The sequence below is a fragment of the Temnothorax curvispinosus genome, unplaced genomic scaffold, assembly GCF_003070985.1.
Source record: "Temnothorax curvispinosus isolate PA1 unplaced genomic scaffold, ASM307098v1 QBEX01006295.1, whole genome shotgun sequence".
NCBI lineage: Eukaryota > Metazoa > Arthropoda > Insecta > Hymenoptera > Formicidae > Temnothorax > Temnothorax curvispinosus.
Genome location: NW_020216075.1, coordinates 33116 through 50789, shown reverse-complemented (window position 1 = coordinate 50789; position 17674 = coordinate 33116). Strand labels below are relative to the sequence as shown.

Sequence of the window (17674 nt, the reverse complement as noted above, 5' to 3'; positions counted from 1 at the left end):
GATCTATACTTGGAGCCGCGAGTGATTATTTTTTGCGAGTTGTATTTACAGTTGAATGCAATGTCGTGTAATTTGTATATTATGCACAATAATAGATACACCGACACACAATTTTAATTAATATTTCCCTCTCGTAATTACTTCTTAATCGTTATAATTCTAAATAAGTCTTGTATATCTTGTGTAACTTTTATTCTTAAGATCCCGGCTTGATTAATTCTATACTTGCGAGGCTATAATTTATCAGGAACAGCAATCTGATTTATGCGGATGTACGCTGGCAAAATGATAACTTGAGCTATTAGTCGTTGTTCGTAGCTAATCGGCGGAAGTACAATGCGGGACGTTAGGGATGCGCGGGATAGTAGGCCTTCTTGGTCGTTAAGGCCGCACGAGGAAGAGATTCTACCATTATCCGTTCGTCCCTTCCCTGAGTACGTATCGCCAGAAAGAATGCCAATGCATCCTAATGAATGTCGATTCGCCGCGAAGATATTAAAGATATGTGTACACGCGCGCGGGCCCTCTCTGTGCCCCGACAGTACGGTGCGTGGCCGCGACTATATATGTATCCCCCGTGTCAATAGCGTAAATGGAAGCCTTGAAATTAATCGCTTATATTTTGCACAATTGACGATACGAAAATTGTACATTGTTACACATCGCACAAAGAATAAGTAAGTAGTTGACTCATAAAAGACGCGTCATGTATTTGCTTTGTGCGTCAGCCTCAAAATCCGTATCAGATAAATTAGTGAGCATTGAATGGCGCAATGCTTAATCAGTGGATTCTTATCTACATCGTTTGGTTCGATAAGAAGGAACGAGACGGCATAAATCATCTTTTCCGCAGTGTTTTTCCGCGGTGAAATCCGGCTATAAGTGTGTTCGGAGTTAAAGAAGCCTTTTCCTTCGTCTACGGCCTACGCCATTGACCCTGGAGGATCTGCGCGTAGTGTCGAAAGAAGTTCTCTTTCTCTTTCTCTCTCTCGTGTTCGTGTGTAAAGCGTATTATATATACGCAGGGTGCGTCAAACAGTACCGCAGGAATTTGCGGAATTCCAAGGTTCTTGCGCAGACCGCGGTGCCGCGACGCTACCGCGACGGCGGTATCGATCGATCGACCGATCATTGAACGTACGAACGAGCCTCTCGGAAACTTCCCAATTACGTGGCGAGGAAGCGCCGCTCGTTCCGAGGAGAGAAAACCGGGAAGCGCGGATGCGACAATGGTCGGAAATGCATGGTGCGGCATACCTATATACGTGTCAACGTCGAGATTTATGCGCTCTCGCGCATGTCGCGTACATGACACTTTCGTCACACCAAAGATTTTAACGCGGTTTTTATATACTTTTTATATACTCCGAGCGACCTGCGTATTTCCAGATTTGCACTTGTATATTCCTATAAAAATAAGTGCTCCTAAAATGGTTTCTTTCAAGATTAATTTGTTTTCCATATCTTTTTACTGCAGTTTTTAATTTATTAACTATATTTTATTAAGATATTTGCGGAGTAAATTTATTCATAAATCGAAAACAAGATGGAGATTCTTCTCTTATATATCTTATTTATGTGCATGAATATTTTAGTTAAACTTGCTTCGACGGTAGAATTAATTAATTTCACTCGTGTTCTATTTTGAAATGCTCTCGTTGCTCCCTGCCGCTGTAGCAAATCTAAAATTAAGGAAGATAAAAAGTGATATATACCTCTCGGCGAATTTCGTCTTACACAATTAACATATAGGCGGATCGTATGCGCTTACGTTCGGAAATCATGACTAGCTTGGGCACGCCCAACATCTAAAAAACAAATCACATATTTAATAATACATTAATCCATATCGTTACGTACTTAATAACGAATCGCTTATGCGATATCGATGCTTACATTGGAATACGATCTTCATATTAGACAAAAGAAATTTACGAGCACGAGCGATCGTATCTATCTACGAAAGAAAAAATATAGGAAAAATAGATCCTGATTATCCGGCTTTGAGATCGCAGCATTCTGTTTGGATATACGTTCGCTCACCGAAGCGGTGAGCCGCTTTTTCGAAGACGCGAAGCTGAACTTACCTCTAAACGGGTGAGCTTGTATTACGTAAAAGCATGCGAGCAGCATCATTGCGTGCGCGAGTCGGCATAAAGCAGCGCGCATATATCCAACTTTATAATACTGATCTCTCCGCGTTGCTCTCCTTCTATCTCTCTTGTTCCCCTTCTCTCTTCTGCTACTTACGCGCCAGTCCTGTCTCGCAGTGGGTTAACGAAGAAAGTATGTGGTGTAACCCACTCGAACTTACGTCCCGGCGAAGCGTGGACCGCGTAAGTATAAAGTGTGGGCAGAGTGATCCGGTAGCCCACGTGTTCTATCGGCGATTAATCCGCCCCGAGATAGGAAATCAATTCGCGCCGAACTGATTTAAATCCCTTGCTTCAACCGCGTGTTATTGAGCAACATATGTGAGTCTTGTGGCCGCTACTATTTTCTCTCTGTTAATAGAACTTCAACGAGAGTTCCGAAAACAGATATTTTATTTATATTCTTAATGTATTAAATAATATAATTTTTCCGCAAATGGGAATTTAAAATATTTTTGATAGCAAAATAGATTTGTTACTAATGCAGCTGCAATGGAAAGAATTCTGACAAATATGGTACTAATGTATGTAATAACTATTACAATTTTTTAAAAATTTCAATTTTCTAAATTATATCTATTTTTATAAGAAAACATCTGTTTGTGTTGTGTTGTGTACTCTCTAAAAGTCGAAGAGTGAAACATCACTCAAAACGAGTGAAATACAAGTGTAACGAAAATTGGAAATTGAGCCTGTGCACTTTGAGTGATTCGCCACTCTAAGGCTGCGTTCCAATATTCACTGCCAGTACTGAAAATCTATAGTGTACGTAACGTAAACTGGCAGTGAATATCGAAATGCAGCCTGAAAAAAGAATAAAATTGCGCTTTATAAGTTAGAGTGAAATCGCACACTTTGAATGAAAAAGCACTCTTTTCGAGTGCAGTAGATAGTGTTCATAGGAGTGAATTATGTCATCCTAAAATTTTGAGCAGAAAATTTCACTCTGTTAGAGTCATTTCTCAGTCGTTTTTAGTGAATCGTGATTCACTGTAGCTTTAAAATGAGGTCATATCACTCCGGGAGAGTAATCGTCCTAAAAATTTGAGTGAAAAATTCACTGCTATCTTATGCCCGCATTTACTCAAATTAGAGTGACAATCCTCTCTTTTGGAGTGACAATCCCAATCACTCTAATATATTAGTGGCGAAACCACTCTATGAGATTTAGAGAGCAGTATTATTGAATTATTGAATATCGAATCCGGATGGAGAGATTAACAGGAAATTTTTGACAACAATAATCGATTACTATCGGTATGCATTAGAGTGGCGTCGGTTAGATTCGAACTATTACGACAGTAAATCGAGATCGATAGTTTCTCTTACGTTAAAGTATAACTAAAGTATAGCTTTGGACCAAAAGATAACGACGACAGAGAGTAGTTCGCTTCGGGCGATAGTTTCTCGTTATAATCTCATCGATCAGCGCGTCGCGCGGATCGAGGAAATCCGCGATATTTTACGGGGAGGATTTTCAAAACCGATGAGATCCGTCGGGAGGATTATGAGATCGCGCGCGTAAGTGTGTGGGATTCTCATAAAATGGACCGTAAGAGAGGAAGAGTTCCTGCCTTTCTCTCATCTCCTCGGAAATGATCCCGCAATTCTTTCTTTCTTTCTTTCTCCGTGCTATTGTCTCTCGCGAGAGAATCCATAATTTAGCATTCCCATGAGATGCCACGAGATGCTTTTTTTCGGGACGCCGTTAATACTTTGAGGTCTACTCGTAAACCTTTTCGCCTGCTGCTCGCTATGCGAACCCATTAAAGACTATATAATTATGTCTTCTATTTATCAGTCTCAATCGCGTTTACATCTTCTATATTATGTAACCATAAATGTCAAAACGATATAATTATTTTACGTATTATTACTTCCATCATTCACTGACATTCGCGAATCAATTTTCACGTATTTCTCGGAAATGTTTTACTACGATTCTGCGTTTATCTTCGACAATGGAACGATAAACTTAACATGGCAACGTAATTCTGCCGATGACAGGCTGAAAAGTCCTATAACTAATAATGCGGGCGATCTCGCGGTTAGCGTTTGGTTATGCAATCGCGGTAAAATATCGGAAGACATTACGAAAGACCGCGGCAGCTTGTTTACTCGACGAAGCACATGAGATGAATCTTCGCGGAAGGTATACGACGCGCGTGTGGAAGTATCACTTATTCCACGTCTTTCCCGCGACGTCGCTGATTGCAGGAATTTCCGTCTTCCTGCCGGCACGCCTTGTACGCGACGCGGATTAATTAAAATTACGAGATGCAATTAGCGGTCGTTACGTGTCGACGTATTATTCGGTGAAAGTGTTGAGAACCTCGACCTATCCTCGTGCGCGCGCGAAACGGTCGGCTCCATTAATCTTGCGAGCTATTTTCTTTTTTTTCTCTCTCTCTCTCTCCGCTCGTCTCGGTCAGGCTTATCTCGCGCGGATCTACCTTCCGATACGCGCACGCGTAATAATGCGGATACGAACTATGAAACTATCGGCAGATATCGTAAACGCCTCCCTCGTGCGCCCCACTGCGCCGCGACGTACAACGCGTTGAAACGTCGTGTATAAATTATTAATAGGTGAAAATATCACGCGTGTCAAAGTCAAAGATGAGTGCGATGAGTTGCACGTTCGCGATTAACGTGAAGAACGTTTAAAGGGAATAATATCCGATCGGAAAAAAATTACTTTGCGTATAATTATTTTGTCCAAGTTTCTGAATAGAGAAATTAATATCTAAATTTAATATCTAAAGTTTTTACATGTGAACACGAGACGATTAATCTTTAATTTAAGAAGATTATACTTAAATTGCTTTTGCAATTTAACCTTTTAGACGGGCAAGTTTTTTCATGACTTTTTATGATTTTTATTTATAACTTCCATGTATATGTGAAAGTGTTATACTACGAAAAATAAGCGACCCCCGTGGAGTCTAAAAATAGATTTCCCGTCTTCTATAGGTCAACAAAAAAGAGTTTATTAATGCTGCTTTGAACGCTTTAATTTTCATTATTTCTATATAATCTTTATTTTAATAATTCTTATGTCGAATTATACGTTTTGAAGCATCGCGTATCTTAATTTACGATACCAGCCAGACGCACGGCGACCGAGACGGCGACCTTCCTCTTTGTTTAAGCTCGTTGGGGACTGATGGCAAGTTGCGCCGTCGTTAACTTGGAAATCGTATATTATACTTAATATCGCATTACGATCACCGTCGTATTACCATTTGCGATTTAAGCGGCGGCCTCTCGCCGAACGCGCACACTTAACAACAGGTTACGACTATCAGCGAAATAATTTGACCGGTCCCCCTTTCACTCGTTCGCTCCAAATTAGTAAATCCACAAGACGAATGTTGCGGACGGATTATCGGTGCGTTTCGCGCAATTGGTATCAGCTTTACGAATGGCCTGTGACGAAACGTGATTAACGGAAAAAAAAAGAAATTATCATTTGAGATTGGAGATCGAGGAATGAGGTTTTAATCGCGGCGATATGTGCAAACTCGCGTCTCTCGGGCTTCACCTCGATTTCGTGCGCCGTCGTCGTCCGGCAATTAGCGAATTCTTATGGGATTCGTAAGACCTTCGCTTGCGTTTAATTTTACAGTCAATTTATCGGGGGTTTGACCGTTTGATCGAATAGATTCCGGGGTTTAACGGCACATGCACACGCATGTGTCGCGTAATAATCTCGCGCGGTAATTAGGATATTCGTGGGAACCTCTTCATTAAAGGCGCATTAAAAGACGTGACGCGCGGAAAGACGTGTCTTCGGTAACGCGCGCGTTAGCGGAAACCGGTCCCCGAACTCGCGCGCGCGCGAGCGGCGCGATATCACGCAATTTCTATGGATTAAAGGGAAATAACGCGCCTTGTATTCCTATTTATAGCCAGTTCCGAGCTGTGCACGCGCAACCCCGTGCTTTTATCCGGCCTTCCCCCGGCCGAGACCCAGGCGCATGTGTGGACGCGCCTTTAAAAAGGACACGCATGAGTGTGCGGCCGCAGCTCCACGTCCAGCGGCGTAGGAAACTATATAACAAGGCGAAATCTACGAGACGCGTAAAATCTCCGCGTCTCGTCGTAAAACTCTCCGCGGGGATTACTACGTGTCTCGTCTCGTTTTTCGATCAAAAACGCGCGCGCATAAACGCGAACGTTGCGCACGCGGGTCGGATATCGCTCATGCGTCCGGCTATTAAAGTGCGTTGTTGTTACGAGTATTTCGAGGTCTCGCGTGATTGAGGCGATTTCGAAAAGTGTACACATAAATCAAAGATACAGGCTACAATTATTAGATAATTCCGATCCGTACGCGCGCCGGTCGTGCGGATCCACTAATGATAATGGAGGCGCTACAATATACAATAATAAACAATTCTCCCATGTAAATTGCAGGGAGAGAACGCCGGGCCTCTCTCTCTCGTATTTCGCGCTTCGCGTTTCGATCTATATATCGCGGATCGCGGCGGTTCCCAGGAAAAACGAGGGTATCGGAATCGCCGCGCCGCCCGATCGAGGAAACTACCACCCGTACTGCATGTGTGCTGCAAGGTTGCAGAGTAGTCATTACGCCCATGTACACGATAACTAGATGATTAATTTATTATCGCCTTCCTACGGGGTTCACCCAGTTACCCGATGCGCCCGATAGGTCAGTGCGAGGGCCGCGCGCCGCGGCTCGGCTCGGCACGGCACGGCTCGGCTCGGCGCAACGCGGCGCGGCGGGGGAAAGTATCGATTTTGCATCGCACGAGCAACGCGGTTGCACGCTCCAACGTCTCTATTCGCTCGCTCCGTAAGCACCGCGCGCGCGGGACCAAGAGGAGCGGACGTTATTGTACGTCACGTATATAATAGCCGATCAGATTAAATCTCCCCGCGCCACGGATAAGCACGCCCGCGTTTTACACGCTACCGTTGTCGTCGTTATAGCCGCCGTTGTTGTCGTTTATATATCAGCGAAGATGCGCGATGTACCGTGCATCGCGCAGAGGCGAATGATGCGGGGTTGCAGGTTTATATACCATGTCCGGTTATCGCTTTGCTTAGTAATGTGATGTGTATTAATATTTCAAAGATCGATAGGTTCGCGTGCCATTAACAATAGCGGGGGCACACGTATGAAATGTTGAAAAGTGTGTAACGCGCGAAGGCAACGCGCGCAGTTGTCGCGACGTCGAATTATCGTTTTTATAATTTAGGTCAATCGACTTTTGCGGGAACGTTTGGTGTCATGAAATTGTCGTCCCCGCACGTATGGTTTATTAATTATTAAAACACTTGCGAGCGTTTATCTGCCGTTATTAATTCCAATAGAATTTTCAGCGATTATTATCTGTAATTAAATTATTTCAATGGAGTTTTAATAAAGGCACCGCGTGGTTGACCGACCGCGTTACCGTAAACTTTGACACCATAAGCGGATTGATGAACCCCCGCCAGTCATGTATGCTAATTTAAAATTGAAGTCATTACTCGACGTTGCCGTTTCGTGTACACGGGTCGGCTATTGTTATGCGGCGCGCTCGCGTATCGGACACCGCAATAATAACAACGGCGATATAATAACGATCTGAAAGTGCTGGAATAACGGGGGCTTTGTGGACCTACATGATAGAGTTTCGAAAGCATTTGCACCAACCTCTCGTCGTCTTCCTTCAATTTGGCGGCATAAAGACAACTTCATAAATATTATATCAGGCTTGTCCTCTTTTCGAGCGCGTACAAAAGCGCGAGAAATAGTTTGCCATTTTTTAAAGCAGTCCTCTCGTTACAGCTATAATTTTCTCTATATACAATTGTTATTTCTTTATTTCTTTTAGTTTATATTTTTAATACAACGTCTCATAGAATCATTAATTACGGCCGTTGTAATACAATTCTTTCATTATATAGAAGAGAAGAGGTTTCGCGTCTCATAAAGATTTCATTAAGCATTTCGTCGTCGAGTGCGTATTGTTCCGTCTGTTGCGTGCGCGTTTAATTTTATACCATCTAGAAAGTGAGCCCGTCGATTCCCATAAGTATCGTTAGTCGTAATCTAAGACCATCCAACTAGGCATGTGATACGAAAACTTGACACCCGAGTATGCACGCTTCTAAGGCTCTTATCTTCTTATCACTCGACACTATTATGCACGCCGCATATCTCGCACGGCGGGCTCTTTATCTCCCTTTGATTTTATAACGTTACGTCGTTGTCGCGCGGGTTTAATAGTCGAGAAAAGTCCGCGACGATAATGATCGTATCGTGTGACGTTACTCGCGCTACTCGCGAGCAAAATCGTAATTTTCTCAAGAGTGTCTCTCTTTATATCATTTACCTTCAGCAATCCAAGTGGAACCTTACACGTATAGTCGGGTTCTTTTATTCGACGCGTTGATATTTGTCGGAAGGGAGCGGCAAAATCTTCCGAACGATTCGAAGCTGCCGTAAAGCGCTCCGAGGCTGCCTCGGATCTCTAACGATCGTGCGAATGGAAACCTAAACTACCACGTGTCGAAAGAAATAATAACGAAGAGCGCTAAAAAGCGTGCGCCCAGGATATCGAGAGCGACGTTATTCACACGCTTTTTACTATTGTTTTGCCGGGACGAAATTATTTAATAATATGTACACATTCACGCGATATTGCAGTAACAATATTTTACCCCGGCGATTGGTTTATTTCCCTTGTCGAACGATAAGAAGATTAATGTGCGCCGCGGCCAAATTATAGCGTGCTAATTCGCGGCTGCGAAGGGGCGATAACATAGTGCAAGTCTGAACTTAAGATTTTCGAGACTGGAAAAATAAACGACGCTAATTCCGGTTGCCCCCGGACCGGGACCCGCCGATGGTTCTTCCCTACGAAACTACGATTTCCTGCACGATTCCCGAAATGATTCCCGGAAAAAAGTCGGCCGGCCGGTGTGGTCTCGTTCGGCACGCACTGCGGTCTACAACGGAAGGCGAAGAGCTCGGAGAAGTAATATTCTCTTCAAACGCGATACTTTCGCGTTCCTTTGAAACAATAGCTAACGTGTTTTATATTATTCTATATTATTAACATAGATAATTTATAAATATCAATCCTTGACAAGTGCAGATCTTGACTATTAAAAATTCCTCGTATTCGTTTTTATTTCAGAATTCTTCAAGTTAATTTCTCTTGACAAAAAATTTCGAAGATATTTTCTAATATTCTCTGTAAAGAACAAAATCCTTTCACTTTACACTTCAATAAAGCAAGATTTTCCGGTACACCAGTGTCTCGTACTAGCTTGAGATGGTCTAAAAATCAGAATCTGGATCTGATTTTTACGCCTTTCTGTCCCACGTTCCCGCCCCGGTAATGCGCGGTCTTTTTCTCCCCTCCGTGGCCGTGGCGAATGTAGCGCGCTCGTTTCTTGAATTGCACTTTATTTATGCGATCCTCAATGATCCCGAAGTAGAGATAATCTCGCAAGGAAGGCACGCCGCGCGCGGCACGCAGAGACTATTTTCCCGCGGAAACATCCTTACGTTAACAACCCGAGGTGTATAGCGTGGAGAGAGTCTCTCGGGGTCCACGGAGAATCATTGTCTCATCGCGCCGCGCGGAGAGGTCAGCGTCGTCCTTTCTGCGATTTTATTGACGACGGCGAGGCGCGGAGTAGCGCGCTTTCCTCGCACGAGGGATTCCAGTTTTATCCGCGACCACGTTCCCTCTCGCCGTTCTAAAATTTACGATATTTCCGATCTTCTGGGGGGTTTTTTCCCCCATTCCTTATTTTTTCCTCTCCTCAACTCGACGAGCACACCGCGTTTGCGTGCGCGGTGCCGGAAGCATATCGCGCCGATAGATCTAACGGTGAATTAGCGCGGATGAAAGAGATTTTTCTCTCTCGTTGCAGATGCTGCGGTCGGCGGATCACCTTCTTCTGCATCCGAGCGGCGAGATCGCGCTCCGATTATGGTGAGTAAATCCCCTCCCTTTACACAAGCATGCCAGGCCTTGTGAGATAAATTATTTATGACGCACGCTGCGCGCCGTCGGTGGTATCGATTTATCGAGACAGTGGGATCGATGGTTTTTCTACGAATTCGCGCCGACGAAAACGTAACGGTGCATCCCGTTCTTACCGCCAATTCGTGTTTTCTTCGATGCGTCGTACGCATCGTTGATCGATTTTGCTACACGTTGCACACGACGAATTTATTAATCCTCGAATATGTCGGCAAATTTAAATTTAGTTTACAAACTTACTATGCGTCGTTGGAAAAATTTACATGTTCGAATTTCGCGTCTGCGAAAAACGAAAAATTGAATTACGCAAATCAGTTTTTAACTTCATTCAATTTTATACGGAACATCTCTTACGCATCTCAGATAAGAACGATGCTCTGTTTGTCTCTCAGATTTTCTTTGTATACATCGCTATTTCCAGAAGGCATTATTAGAGATGGGATCAAGTTCAATATGTACTTAAAAATCCGAGTCAAATCCAATAATCAAGTTTCACTTCCTCAGTTTCATGTAACATTCATAAGAAATAATATTTCATGCATTGTACTTGCGAAGTAATCGAATCCCCATTAGTCAGTTTCGAATTTTAAAATAAGTGCCTGCAGGTTTTGAAATGTATACTTATAAGCAGTTTCTATCGTAAAGAATCGTAAAAAGATTGAATCTTTTGCAAGTAATATTCGAATATGTTATCATAATATATAAATTATAATGTAAAACTGTAATAAAGAGATATTCTCGGAGATATTTGTGTGTACACACACACACACACACACACACAATGCTTCACATTAAATAACCTGTAGAAGGGAAGCCTATTTTTATGCTCCACGGGGATCGCTTATTTTTCGTAGTATAACTTTAACACATATATGGAAGTTATAAATAAAAATTATAAAAAGTCATTAAAAAAACTTGCCCGTCCTCTAAAGGTTAAATTTCTAGTAAAGTACTCATAGAAGGTTCAAACATATTTGATCCAGGTTCGAGTCTATAATTGGAAGTGATACACTCTTGTTTTCCGAGGAACTCATAGAGGGTTTGAACCCATTTCGTCTAGGTTCGAGTATACTTGAAGTATTGCTTTTAATTTTCAAAGTAATCATAGAGAGTTCGAAACTGCGCCAACAGATTCGAACCTACTTGTGTAAGATACTTAATCCCATCACTAAGCATTATCTCCCTATTCCACTTCAGGCTTGATTTTCTTTTCGAGATAGGTACGATGAAGCATGACGCGAAATTTGCGCGATATATCCAGCGCGAGGCGCTCAAGGAACGCTTATTGTCACTTGGCGGCCGATATGGAAATCGCACTCTATACATTATGGAGTATCACCACCCACCTGAAACCGGCCTGCGTTGCGTTACGCGCCCAGCGCTCGCTTTGTAACCGATAGTAACGCAACTATTTCTTTCTTTTTTTTTTTTTTCATTGGAAACTGGGACAGCCCACGGTGGGTTATATCATTTGCCTCGGATTACGCGATTGCTCGTTAACGCGCGCGCTCGCATTGTGCAAACCTTCACCCACGACACTGTTAAATATTAATTGTGGCCCGCTGTGTAGTCACGCTAGTTCTGCCCGTTTTAGGGTATCGGACGGGCCAATATGTCCGCGATTTCACTCCATTAGTTGCCTTCCGTAAATTGGATTTGTCCACCGTTCGCGGATTACACAATCCGGAGTGTGCTCTACCGGTGAACATCGAAGCGGTAATTTAAGCGCCGGGAATAATACACCACTAAATGTAAATGCGCGAATGTCCGCGGAGAGATAACGCGAACGTATCGCTCGTCGTCGTCGTCGTCGTCGTCTTCTTCGTCGTCGTCGTCTTCGTCTTCGTCGTCGTTCGATTCGCCCGGAGGTTGACTGATCTCGATTTACCGTTACTACTTGGCGGAGAGACGAGGAAGAGGAGAGACTCGGGCGGTCGCTCTAATCTTCCGGTACGCTCTCGCCTAATTAGCCCTTTCGCCGCGGAGGGTGTGCACCGTAGGTAACTTCTTTACGAGAATAATGATGTAAATGACTAACTGCCTTTCATAATTCCCCTCGCGTTTCCTCGCGTTTTCTTCTTTTTTATTTCAGCCGATGTTACGTAAAAACGAGCTAACTCACCGAGCGAGCATGTTTTGAATAAATTAGGTTTAAAGCGCGGTGTTTTATGTTGTCGGCCCTCAACACGATGTATACAACACATTTCTTTTTAATTTTGTCAGCTAGAGTTTTAGTTTTGCGTAAAACATTGTCCACGTATTAAAAAGCCGCTGTCACGCAAATATCGTGCAATGTTTCATAGAAATGTAACCGCTGTTTTATTGTGCGATTATGGCTTCCTGCTGACACGGGAAACGTTTTAATGGCGATGTTTAAACGTTTCGAAGCACAGATGGGACACTGTACATTATTTCCTGGCTTTTTCGCGACATACGTTACTACCTCCTCAAACAGCTCGATGACATAACCGATCGGAACTTGCTCATATCATACGTGCCCACGTGCAAGTAGAGACTGCATACGTAAAAGAATTGTTATGTTTAATAAAACGGCGGCTGTTCTTCTCGCTAATCTTTTATCAAGAACGCATCAAGTTCTTCATTTCATATTTTAGTAATTTTATAATATTTTTTTTACGATTCGTACCAAAGAGTGATACGTGCCTTTGAATACGCTGCTCGACGAGCGGGTAATCGTGAAAAGCGGCCGCGTTTCGCGCGTTCCTAAGTGAAATATTAAGCATTACATACGCGGCGCTCACGTGAGTGGAAAACACGCGAACGTAACTCGTACACTGTACGCCTGCTGTACCAGCCTCGAAGAACAGTATCCGCGACGTTGGTAAAGGTACGTTCACCTCCTTCCGCTCGCGTTCGAGACACGTGTTTAAGATCACGCGCCGGCCCTATTAAGCCGGTCAATCATTACCGTGTGTTGATTGCACTGATTGCTTTTCGGCCGACAGGTTCTATCACGGTCTGCGCGCGTCACGGTGTTACGAAGATTATAGTTCATAACGGCCTTCATTACAATTTAAAGAATTAAATATTTGACCTTAGCCCGAAATCATTTTTCGTGAGCTAATGATAATTTGTTTAAGAGATGTTCGGTTATGTGGTAAATACCACGTGTGTTGGTCTTCCTAAACTGTAAATTAAATTACGATAAACTATATTTTCTATATTGTTCATATCTAAGAGAATAGAAAATAAAATTTGGAAAACTTTTCTAATATATTTTTCTTTATGATATATATATTATAATTTATTTTATAATTACAAAAATTTTTTTTTTATATTTATTTATATATTATAATACAATATATATTTTCTAATACCTATAATTTTTGTACGCTGTAATTTTTCAATTAAAATTGAACAGAAGTATATACACAAAAGTTGATTCGTGCGTCTGATATTCGAAAGCCCGACACGAAATTCGAACGTTGAGCGATTGAGCATCGCAAGATTTTCATCGGTGCTAATACGACGTCGCGTCGGTGCGTCTAACGTGCACGACAGAATATATTCGCGTACGTAGATCGCGGCATACGGATAACCGCACGCGTGTTTGCACGCGGACACGCGCGCGCGCACATAATAACGCGTGTATGCGCGCCGATGTACGTGCATTCTCCCGCGTGTGAGTCAGACAAATGGAATTTCGTGACACGCGATACCGAACCGAACCGCGGCGGTTTATTAACAAGTCATCCGGGACCGGGTAACTCTCCTTGTAACGTTCGCCGCCATCGAGCGTTAGAAGTCTCTCCGGCGTTTCGAATGTACGCATCGATGCGTGGAGAGGTGCACGCCAGAGAGCTCGGAGCGACAAGAATCGAGCGACGATTCATTTTCCACAATGCCAACATTGCCGACAGTTCAGCGGCTGCATGTCCTACATGAATATCGGACCGGAAAGAAATCTGATAATGAGATGCGAATAATGAAATATGATTAAGCTCGTTTTTATACCTATACAGATATCAATTTGATAACAGTAACTTCGACAACAGTAGCTTATCGCAAATGAGAAGAGCAATATAATGAAAAATAAGTAGTAATTGTAACACATTAACATCTTCTGTGAAAAAGAATCTTTTTGAAAAAAAGCATTAAAGGAGAAAGAATTAAATAAGAAAGAGCTGAAGAGAAGATTAAATCTTAAAAGGAGACGTTAATTTTTTCTCAAAAAGAGATATCTCAGCGATGAATATGAAATTGTAGCAAAACGATGATAATTTATTTAATAATTACTGTAAATAATTAAAAAATATAATTATTTATTTATTGAAAATTATCGTAAATTTACATTTAAAGTTTAATAATTACGTCAATCGGGTCTCTTTATAATTATACAAATTTATAATTATTATTATTACCTTTCGTATACAGTATGTTTCTAGATATGTGGCTATATTTTATCACATTTAATGCTATTCTGTTGCAAACCAAATTAAATATAAAAGTCTACGATGCATCCGCGCAAGAGTAACGTTAACCCCTTGGAATATTTCGCGAGTGTAGGTAGTCGGTTATATCTAACAATAGCGCTCGGAGGAATCCAAGGTGCCAAAAAATTCGATGCTAGAAGATCCCCCGTGGCCGTGACAGCGACGTTGCTTCGTGCACGGCTTCAATCTGCTGCCGTTGAGATGCCAAGAACATTCTGTCGTGACCTGTCAGGTTTGCATGCCAATGTTCTCGCTCTTGGCACGAGCTGTAGCGTCGTACACGTATAGCAACGGGTGCACGCGGATATCTGGATAAAGCAACATTTCAAATGCGTCATTATTAGCGCTGAAAGAAAAGTTGCGCGAAATTTAACGTGAACAGAGTGCGAACGGTCGCGCATTCTGCATTTATTAATTTCTTTGATGTTAATATTTAAATTTATCGAATTGCAATTATGAAGGCATAAAGAGAATCGTATTAATACATAGAGAATTAAATTACATAATTTATAGAATTCAATCGTACGGAATTGTAAATATATTTGTGTATATTTCTTTTTTGCTTTTGCAGTAATACTAAATTAATCATTTACGCACGCAAATATTCTCGTTTATTTTTGCAATTCCTAAATGAAGATAGTCATATATTTTTATTGGTTTTTATTCCAACGTATTCATAAAAATGAGCAAATTATTTAAAAAATTGCATTAAATCACACACGTTGCGCGTTTACTTCACGGGTAGAATGTGAGAAAAGAATATCAGCGAGACAGAGGGACAGAGAGAGAGAGAGAGAAAGAGGGAGATAGAAAAAGAGAAAGGGGTAAAATAAAGGAATGAAGGGAAGCGTGGAGGAGAGAAAAAGCGGAAGGACGATACGGGAGGCATGTCTGCCGCCAGCGTCGTGGCGTGTATCGCATTTAATTAGCCACCATATGCGGCAATTAATTAAGAATTTCTCGCGTTATTGATGGTTTCACCTGGGGTGTCCATTAGTCGCTCCAACAACGCGCGCGCCGCGCCGCCGTTTTCGAACTGAGCGCTATATTCGTTCGCGCAGCCAGGCGCATCCTGCGCACGTTTTTCCACTAATCTATCCCCGGGATGATATACGAGTCGGCCATAACGCCGGCAATTAACGTTCTCACCCTACCCGCTTTTGTTCTGCGATAACAGTTCTTTTCACATAAAGATTTTTGTTAAATTGCAGGGACTCTGAAAGAAGATAACGAATGCGTGTTTTCTTTCAGCTATGAGTTACGTTAGTTTTATCCATGTGACATCAAATAGAATAAGATATAATTTGTCAAGTTACAATAATAATAATAATTTATGTGCGATTTATGAATATACAATTTTTCTTCTTGAGAACGACAATTTGCATGTCTATGGAAGATGTCGGAAGATGTAATACAGAGCAACGCGTTCATGGCAGTAACTTCCCACAACATTGCGAAAAGTTGCAACGAACAAACACATCACCGTGGTGCAACGCGTGGAAACGAATTCTTTTCAATGCTACTCTTTTGCCTGCCTCAGTAAAAGTGCTACTTTCAGTTTTCAAGTCAAACGAGATGCGATCATTATTAGTTATTACGCTAAACATTTTGCAATGATTGCGTCTAAGAGAGTACAGTGATTACGTCGAATATATTTTATACCGTGATTTGTAAGGAAGCGATATTAAAGCGAGACGTTTATCTCGATATTAAAAAGTAAACCGTGCGATGTACGTTTTATGCATACCGAGTGATCTTACGTTAGTAGACTCTCATTCTCTCGAATATACGGAAGACTTTCATCAGGCGTTGTTTCCTGGCGCGCATTTTTCACCGTGGATTATTACATAATCCAGGATAATCTATTATCGGCGAGAAAGCGAGACGCGCGCGCGCGTTACTTTTCACATTATAATTTCGATATCCGTCCGTTCAGTTTCCGCGGTACCGCCGCACCGACTTCCTCCTTCTCGCCGTTAATGCCGGTACTTTCGACACGTCTGCGTGCTGATGCTGATGGAAATGCCGTTGCCTCGGAAACGCGTCTCTCGCGGTCTGGAACCGGCGCGGCCGCGGCGGTTTTGTTTGTATGCATTCCACGCGTTGCAATACGTGACATAATCGGCACGACACGCGTGTACCACGAGTACCATTATTCGCGAACAATGGGACAGGCCGCGCGGAGGATGTTCAACTGGAAAATCGCGTGTCTACCAGTGGTGCTGATACTTGACAGTTCATTAAATCCGATTCGAGAAGCCTCCCCATTGCGATGTCTTCGAATCCTCTATGGCGGCTGAATAAATTTCTTCTTCGCAAAAAAATATGATAGATATGTTTTGCATACTGTCATTTCTTTATCATTTTAACCATAACAGTTTTTACGACAGTATATTTATTAATGATAGACTATTTATCGAAATATTTTTCTCTGAAACACATTAAAAGTTTTAATTTATTTTTATTTGTGATATTTTATTTGCAGTAAATTTTATAATATTTTTATTTGTGAAAGAAAAGTTATAGAAAACCTTATTTAAACGTTTTTCCATGTTCGTTCGATCCAAGTCACTGACCTAGATACAGTAAGCTTAAGCGAAGCTCGAACAAATCGATATAGGTACGTAAGATTTTCTAACGTGTGCGATTTGGCACAATTACGGCGTAATCCCTGCTTCTTGCGAGATCTCGGTCAATCTTTGAAACGCGGAAACTGGGCCAGATATTGGAAGTTCGTTCGTTCGCTCGCCCTCTCGCCGATGCAATATGCATTCGCGCGTATAATCCATCGTTTTACTTTCGCTAACCGTCGAGAGGAGGTAAATAGATCTATATGAGAAGAGAGAAGGACGAGGAGGAAAAGAGGGGTCCTTACACCTTAGTGAACCGATCCTCTTGATTGCACCGATCAGCTTCTCTCGTGCGTCGCTGTCGGATCAACCTGAGGCGACCGTCGAGCATAGTCGTTTGAAATAGGTGACTGCGCTCTTGAGCGGAGAGCGTGGAGAGAAAGAGACAGGAGAGAGAGAGAGAGAGAGAGAGAGAGAGAGAGAGA

General features: G+C 42.3%; 1 protein-coding gene across 2 annotated transcripts in view; it reads left to right on the top strand.

Annotated features, from left to right (window-relative positions):
• Positions 1–17674, top strand: part of LOC112455641 (forkhead box protein P2-like) — an 88745-nt gene that overhangs the window by 39657 nt on the left and 31414 nt on the right. For both annotated transcript variants that reach the window (XM_025017678.1, XM_025017680.1), the window contains exon 2: positions 10053–10114. The gene's annotated coding sequence lies outside the window, so the exon portion shown is untranslated. The remainder of the gene's footprint in view (positions 1–10052; positions 10115–17674) is intronic.